The sequence below is a fragment of the Lepidochelys kempii genome, chromosome 14 (assembly GCF_965140285.1).
Source record: "Lepidochelys kempii isolate rLepKem1 chromosome 14, rLepKem1.hap1, whole genome shotgun sequence".
NCBI lineage: Eukaryota > Metazoa > Chordata > Testudines > Cheloniidae > Lepidochelys > Lepidochelys kempii.
The window spans coordinates 37,473,058-37,482,127 of NC_136393.1; positions in this window are offsets into that span (position 1 = coordinate 37,473,058).

A 9,070-nucleotide genomic window follows, 5' to 3' on the forward strand; every position below is an offset into this window, starting at 1 on the left:
CATAACCACAGCAGGATCACAGGAGCAGCGGTGCCTGTGTGGTGGAGCTCAGCTCTCCTTGCGCCCTGCTGCTCCTCTGGCTGACTTTCAGGCTCCTGAGGGCAGAAAGGTTTTGGCTCAGCCTCATGTGGCAGTTTGGAGGGAAAGTTTTTTATATTGCTTACATCAGCCACACTATCAGAGGCTCGTTCACCTGCACATCTACCAATGTGATTCATAGCTTCATAGATATTTAGGTCAGAAGGGACCATTATGATCATCTAGTCTGACCTCCTCCTACACAACGCAGGCCACAGAATTTCTCCCACCACTCCTACAAAAAAAACCCCTCACACCTATATCTGTGCTATTGAAGTCCTCAAATCGTAGTTTAAAGACTTAAAGGAGCAGAGAATCCTCCAGCAAGTGACCCGTGCCCCATGCTACAGAGGAAGGCGAAAAACCTCCAGGGCCTCTTCCAATCTGCCCTGGAGGAAAATTCCTTCCCGACCCCAAATATGGCGATCAGCTAAACCCTGAGCATATGGGCAAGATTCATATGATATATGCCATCATGTGCCAGCAATGCCCCTCTGCCACGTACACTGGTCAAACTGGACAGTCTCTACATAAAAGAATAAATGGACACAAACCAGATGTCAAGAATTATAGCATTCATAAACCAGTCGGAAAACACTTCAATCTCTCTGGTCACTCAATCTCTGACCTAAAAGTCGCTATATTACAACAAAAAGACTTCAAAAACAGACTCCAACGAGAGACTGCTGAATTGGAATTAATTTGCAAACTGGATACAATTAATTTAGGCTTGAATAGAGACTGGGAATGAATGAGTCATTACACAAAGTAAAACTATTCCCCCCCCCACTGTTCCTCAGACGTTCTTGTTAACTGCTGCAAATGGCCGACCTTGATTATCACTACAAAAGGTTTTCTTTTCCCCCTCCTCCCCACCCCGCTCTCCTGCTGGTAGTAGCTCATCTTAAGTGATCACTCTCCTTACAGTGTGTAAGATAACACCCATTTTTTCATGTTCTGTGTGTATATAAATCTCCTCACTGTATTTTCCACTGAATGCACCTGATGAAGTGAGCTGTAGCTCACGAAAGCTTATGCTCAAATAAATTGGTTAGTCTCTAAGGTGCCACAAGTACTCCTTTTCTTTTTGCGAATACAGATTAACACGGCTGCTACTCTGAAACCTGTCAATGTTGAAACAGTGTAAGTTTCAGTGATTTAAGCAGCAATTGGATTGAAAGTGAAACTCAATTAGCCAGTTATTGGGGTAGCTGGTTTTATGAATGAATGTTGTTTCATTCATAAAACTTTGCTTATGAAGTTATATTAATAAAATGAACAATTAAAAACAATTTCATTGATCAGTTCTACAGCTTTCCTCTTGCAAAAGTTCTGCAGCCACTGCTCGTCATCCCAGACGTGCATCACAATGTGATCTCACCACTCACTGCTTGTTTCCTGAGCCAAAAGCAGTGTTCCACGATGGTCAGCACCTCCATGAATGCCACAAGCAATCTCGAGTCGTAGCTATTACGAGTGGCGAGATCAGTGTTGCACTCCTCTTCTCCTTGTAGTTTAAGGAATAACTCCACTGCCACTCGTGATGTGTTGGTCAGAGCGAGCAGCATACTGGTCAGCAGTTCGGGATCCATTCCTGCAGCTTGAAAGAGGCAGGGCAGTACACAAACCATTGAAAGATGGTGCCAAATGTGGACGGAAGCACAGGGATTGCTGGGATGCGAAGCAATGCATCACGGGGCATTGGGCCTGGACCCAGGATGCCCCGCGACCCCCTCTGCCTTCCCACAAGTCTTAGCGGCAAAAGAGAAAGAGGTGCTCTGTGGGATAACTGCCCAGAGTGCACCACTCCGAATAGCGCTGCAAGCACCGCAAGTGTGAACACGCTATTGCGCAGGCAGCTGTCAGTGTGAACACACAACAGCGGTTTTCCTTCTGCGCTCTCTGAGCGCGCTGTAACTTTGCAAGTGTAGACGTGCCCTTAGCTAGCTATCTCCGGTATCTCAAAGCATTATGACACTGCAGTAGCACGCTCTTCAGCATGGGCTATTCCTGCAACTAGTTATCCAGGGTTTGGAGTGCGCTTGTACCCCTCGGGCTGCTACGGCGTGACTGCTCCTGGACCCAAGCTGGCTAAATTAAAGCTAGCTCAGATATGTCTACACATAATGCGTTCACAACCCAGGATTACAGTCAAAACAGACCCACACAGAAACACAACTCACTTAGAATCATAGAATAACAGAGTTGGAAGGGACCTCTGGAGGCCATCTAGTCCAACCCCCTGCCCAGAGCAGGACCAATCCCAACTAAATCATCCCAGCCAGGGCTTTGTCAAGCCTGACCTTAAGAACTTCGAAGGAAGGAGATTCCACCACCTCCCTAGGTAACGCATTCCAGTGTTTCACCACCCTCCTAGCGAAAAAGTTTTTCCTAATATCCAACCTAAACCTCCCCCACTGCAACTTGAGACCATTACTCCTTGTCCTGTCATCTGCTAGCACTGAGAATAGCCTAGATCCATCCTCTTTGGATCCACCTTTCAGGTAGTTAAAAGCAGCTATCAAATCCCCCCTCATTCTTCTCTTCTGCAGACTAAACAATCCCAGTTCCCTCAGCCTCTCCTCATAACTCATGTGTTCCAGACCCCTAATCATTTTTGTTGCTCTTCGCTGAACTCTCTCCAATTTCTCCACATCCTTCTTGTAGTGTGGGGCCCAAAACTGGACACAGTACTCCAGATGAGGCCTCATCAATGTCGAATAGAGGGGAACGATCACGTCCCTCGATCTGCTGGCAATGCCCCTACTTATACACCCCAAAATGCCATTGGCCTTCTTGGCAACAAGGGCACACTGTTGACTCATATCCAGCTTCTCGTCCACTGTCACCCCTAGGTCCTTCTCTGCAGAACTGCTGCCTAGCCATTCGGTCCCTAGTCTGTAGCGGTGCATGGGATTTTTCCATCCTAAGTGCAGGACTCTGCACTTGTCCTTGTTGAATCTCATCAGATTTCTTTTGGCCCAATCCTCCAATTTGTCTAGGTCCCTCTGTATCCTATCCCTACCCTCCAGCGTATCTACCACTCCTCCCAGTTTAGTGTCAACTGCAAACTTGCTGAGGGTGCAATCCACACCATCCTCCAGATCATTAATGAAGATATTGAACAAAACCGGCCCCAGGACCGATCCTTGGGGCACTCCGCTAGATACCGGCTGCCAACTAGACATGGAGCCATTGATCACTACCCGCTGAGCCCGACAATCTAGCCAACTTTCTACCCACCTTGTAGTGCATTCATCCAGCCCATACTTCTTTAACTTGCTGACAAGAATACTGTGGGAGACCGTGTCAAAAGCTTTGCTAAAATCAGGAATAACACGTCCACTGCTTTCCCTTCATCCACAGAACCAGTTATCTCATCATAGAGGGCAATTAGATTAGTCAGGCATGACTTTCCCTTGGTGAATCCATGCTGACTGTTCCTGATCACTTTCCTTTCGTCTAAGTGCTTCAGAATTGATTCCTTGAGGACATGCTCTATGATTTTTCCGGGGACTGAGGTGATGCTGACCAGCCTGTAGTTCCCAGGATCATCCATCTTCCCTTTTTTAAAGATGGGCACTACATTAGCCTTTTTCCAATCTTCTGGGACTTCCCCCGATCGCCATGAGTTTTCAAAGATAATGGCCAATGGCTCTGCAATCACATCTGCCAATTCCTTTAGCCATCTCGGATGCAACGCATCCGGCCCCATGGACTTGTGCACATCCAGTTTTTCTAAATAGTCCCGAACCACTTCTTTCTCCACAGAGGGATGATCACCTCCTCCCCATGCTGTGCTGCCCAGTGCAGTAGTCTGGGAGCTGACCTTGTTTGTGAAGACAGAGGCAAAAAAAGCATTGAGTACATTAGCTTTTTCCACATCCTCTGTCACTAGGTTGCCTCCCTCATTTAGTAAGGGGCCCACACTTTCCTTGGCTTTCTTCTTATTGCTAACATACCTGAAGAAACCCTTCTTGTTACTCTTAACATCCCTCGCTAGCTGCAACTCCAGATGTGTTTTAGCCTTCCTGATTCCATTCCTACATGCCCGAGCAATATTTATATACTCATCCCTGGTCATTTGTCCAATCTTCCACTTCTTGTAAGCCTCTTTTTTGTGTTTAAGATCAGCAAGGATTTCATTGTTAAGCCAGGCTGGTCACCTGCCATATTTACTATTCTTTCTACACATCGGGATGGTTTGTCCCTGTAACCTCAATAAGGATTCTTTAAAATACAGCCAGCTCTCCTGGACTCCTTTCCCCCTCATGTTATTCTCCCAGGGGATCTTGCCCATCAGTTCCCTGAGGGAGTCAAAGTCTGCTTTTCTGAAGTCCAGGGTCCGTATTCTGCTGCTTACCTTCCCCTCCTCCCTGCTGCTTACTTTCCCCTCCTAGATCCCTTGTCAGATCTCAGAGTCTCTTTCAGAAAGATGTATGTCAGAGAGAAGACTTGAGACTCTTCAGGAGAAAACTTGTCCCCCTGTAACGTCCCCATTCTTGCACCTCGAAAGAAACAGCATTTTTAAAGGTTTCAGAGTGGTAGCTGTATTACGCTCCTACTCCGCTTGTGCTACGTTGAGGACATCTTCATCATCTGGACCCATGGGAAGGAGGTCCTTGAGGAATTCCACCAGGATTTCAACAATTTCCACCCACCATCAACCTCAGCCTGGACCAGTCCACACAAGAGATCCACTTCCTGGACACTACGGTGCTAATAAGCGATGGTCACATAAACACCACCCTATATCGGAAACCTACTGACCGCTATTCCTACCTATATGCCTCCAGCTTTCATCCAGACTACACCACACGATCCATTGTCTACAGCCAAGCTCTGCGATACAACCGCATTTGCTCCAACCCCTCAGACAAACACCTACAAGATCTCTATCAAGCGTTCTTACAACTGCAATACCCACCTGCTGAAGTGAAGAAACAGATTGACAGAACCAGAAGAGTTCCCAGAAGTTACCTACTACAGGACAGGCCCAACAAAGAAAATAACAGAAGGCCACTAGCCATCGCCTTCAGCCCCCAACAAAAACTTCTCCAACGCATCATCAAGGATCTACAATCTATCCTGAAGGACGACCCATCACTCTCACAGATCTTGGGAGACAGGCCAGTCCTTGCTTACAAACAGCCCCCCAACCTGAAACAAATACTCACCAGCAACCACATACCACACAACAAAAACACTAACCCAGGAACCTATACTTGCAACAAAGCCCGTTGCCAACTCTGTCCACATATCTATTCAGGGGACACCATCATAGGGCCCAATCACATCAGCTACACTATCAGAGGCTCGTTCACCTGCGCATCTACCAATGTGATATGTGCCATCATGTGCCAGCAATGCCCCTCTGCCATGTACATTGGTCAAACTGGACAGTCTCTACGTAAAAGAATAAATGGACACAAATCAGATGTCAAGAATAATAACATTCATAAACCAGTTGGAGAACACTTCAATCTCTCTGGTCACTCAATTACAGACCTAAAAGTTGCAATTCTTCAACAAAAAAACTTCAAAAACAGACTCCAGCGAGAGACTGCTGAATTGGAATTAATTTGCAAACTGGATACAATTAATTTAGGCTTGAATAGAGACTGGGAGTGGATGGGTCATTACACAAAGTAACAGGTTTCAGAGTAACAGCCGTGTTAGTCTGTATTCGCAAAAAGAAAAGGAGTACTTGTGGCACCTTAGAGACTAACCAATTTATTTGAGCATAAGCTTTCGTGAGCTACAGCTCACTTCATCAGATGCATATCGTGGAAACTGCAGCAGACTTTATATATACACAGAGAATATGAACCAATACCTCCTCCCACCATGACCCACCTGATGATCACTTTAGATAAGCTATTACCAGCAGGACAGTGGGGTGGGAGGAGGTATTGGTTCATATTCTCTGTGTATATATAAAGTCTGCTGCAGTTTCCACGATATGCATCTGATGAAGTGAGCTGTAGCTCACGAAAGCTTATGCTCTAATAAATTGGTTAGTTTCTAAGGTGCCACAAGTCCTCCTTTTATTTTTTCTTTACACAAAGTAAAACTATCCCCTCTCCCCCCCCCCCCCCCCCGCTGTTCCTCAGACATTCTTGTCAACTGCTGGAAATGGCCCACCTTGATTATCACTACAATAGCCCCCCCACCCCACCCCCGCTCTCCTGCTAGGTAATAGCTCACCTGATCACTCTCATTACAGTGTGTATGGTAACACCCATTGTTTCATGTTCTGTGTATATAAATCTCCCCACTGTATTTTCCACTGCATGCATCCGATGAAGTCACCTGTAGCTCACGAAAGCTTATGCTCAAATAAATTTGTTCGTCTCTAAGGTGCCACAAATCCTCCTTTTCTTTTTGCGGATACGGACTAACATGGCTGCTACTCTGAAACTTCCCATTCATTGTAACTCATCTCAGTGGCAATGAACACGCTGGCAAAAAAAGCATTCACAATTTATAAAAGGGATTTGAGAGCTCCTGTACATCACACACACACAAAGCCATTCCTGGGGTCGGGGTCGATCATAAATATGTCAAATCCATTTCCTTAATAAAGAAATGAAATCCTGAAATAAAATGACCTGAAGAAGAGCTCTGTGCAAGCTCCAAAGCTTGTCTCTCTCACCGACAGAAGTTAGTCCAGTGAAAGATATCCCCTCCCCTACCTTGTCTCTCTATATAGAACCTTGTGAAATACTCTTCAGATAGGGAGATTAATAATTTTCTCCACCATCTTCAGGTTGCCACTCCAGTCCCACTATCTCCTCTCCTTTCCCTCTCCATGGGGTCCCCAACCACAATCCCATAGCTCGGAGAAATGTGGCTTGTACCACTGATATCAAAGGGGTACTCTGAAACCTAATGATGGCACCATAAATTCTTTCAACCAAGAGAAAAATGACAAACAAATCAATAAACCCCCCCAAACCCCAAAAGAGCCTTTTTGAGCTATCAAGATATTTTAACACAATGAATTTTGTGAATCTTGAAAAGGTCAAACCTATTTCCTTAAAAAAACTGTAAAACTTCAAACTTGGAAATGATTTGTTTTCTCCCTTCTCTTCAGGTTCCCCCTGCTTTGGTCTTCTCCCCTCCCTTCCCCCACCTCCAATTGCTCTGAGAAATATGGACTCCCCCATGGAGTTCAATGGGTTTTTAATTCAAACTTAAAGATGGGTGTGGTTAGATGTTCAGCTGCATGTGTGTGTTCTCCCTGCATGCTGCCCCAGCTCTGTGCAAATAGCCAGCCAAGCAGACCTTGAGCGAATGACCACAAGATCCATTAAGGTACGAAGGCACAAGGTCAGGTTTATTGTCGTCAGCACAGTTATAGCACCTGGCAGACTTTACGAGGATACGAAGACATGTATGCCCATGACAATGGACGCAGTTCAGTGAATGGCAGGACTTTCCATTCCCCCCTCGGCAGGACCAAGACAGTCTCTCAGAGATACATCTTTATAACAAACAAATTACGTATTGTCCCTCTGACATAGTTAGTTACTGCCCTCTGACTTAGCTAGTTATTACCCATTTCCTTGTACATATTGGTTTGATTAAAACATCTTTATTTATTACACTGTCATCCTGACCTTGTCTTTTAGGAGGGGTCAATGTGTTCCTGTTATCGCTGGGGAATGCTTTTGTACCATCCTTGATATTGGGGTGTTCTGGTACCACCCTTTTGGAACGTGTTTGGATGAGTGCTCTGCACCTCTCGCACTTCTTAGGAATCTGTGCTTCTGCAATATCAGCCCTGTTCTTGCCAGATGGTGTGAGCTTGCAAGCAGGCGGGGCCTGGCGTTTGCTAACTTTGCTTTATGTCAGCAAAGCTTGCCCACTACTTTAGCTCAAGCCTCATACGAGGCCTCTGATACAAGGGCTTATATCTTAGGCTCTCTTCCTACTACATTGGGCATTGTCAATTCTTTCACTGCTGATCTTTTTCACCGAAACCTCCAGACACATGCCAATCCCTCAATACCAAACAGCCTCTCATCCCACCCCAGGTGCCAACAGCCCAGATCCTCAAAGGTATTTCGGTGTCTAATTCCCATTGAAATACTCTCGTATATACCTTTAAGGTCCTGTGCCAAAATCCCCAAATGTCCCCCATCGAGGAACTAAAACCTCCAGCTCCCCTTTAAAAGAATCTCTCCCGCAGCTACGCATGCTCAGCACAAAGATGTTGGGATATTGGAAACTGATCACCTGGGAATAGTGCAAAATAAATGCAATCAAATATCTTGCTGCACTAATTGCACCATTTAAATCTATTTTAAAATGCCCTTTAAAATTGTCTCTGACGTTGCTGCAAAATCTCCCCTAGAGGCTGCAGAATCACAGGTGGCTACGGGCAGCATTTCTTATTCCCTGACCTTGCAAAATCCCTGGGCCTCCGGAATCATAAAGAATTGACAGAAAAATGCCATTTGCTTCGCCTTCACGTCCATCTCTATGCCCTTTTGACTGGCCAGAAATACGCTCTAGCCTCAGGGTCGTGGAGTCAGATGTTAGAGAAACCTATTTTATGGTGGTCACATGAATAGGCTCTGACTTTTATTTTTCCCTGGGGGTGTTCCACCCCCACTCCACCCCGAGGCCCTGCCCCCATTCTGCCCCTTCCCCCAAAGCCCCACCCTTGCTCTGCCTCTTCCCACCCCCACTCCGCCCACTCCCGGAAGCCCCTGCCTGCCCACCACTCACTGTTCTCTGCCCTCCTCCAAACCCCGCCCTGAGCCACCAAATAGCTGTTTGTTGATGCCACCATCAGCTGTTTAGCGGTGCCCCCCAATTAGCTGATCGGGGCATTGCCAAACAGCTGATTGGCCACACCGCTGAACAGCTATGGCTGGTGGGTGCTGAGCTCCCACTATTTTTTTCCCAGGGGTGGTCCATCCCTAGAACACCCCAGGAGTTAGCACCTTACAATCCCATGGGACCATTCCCCTTCGCCCCTATC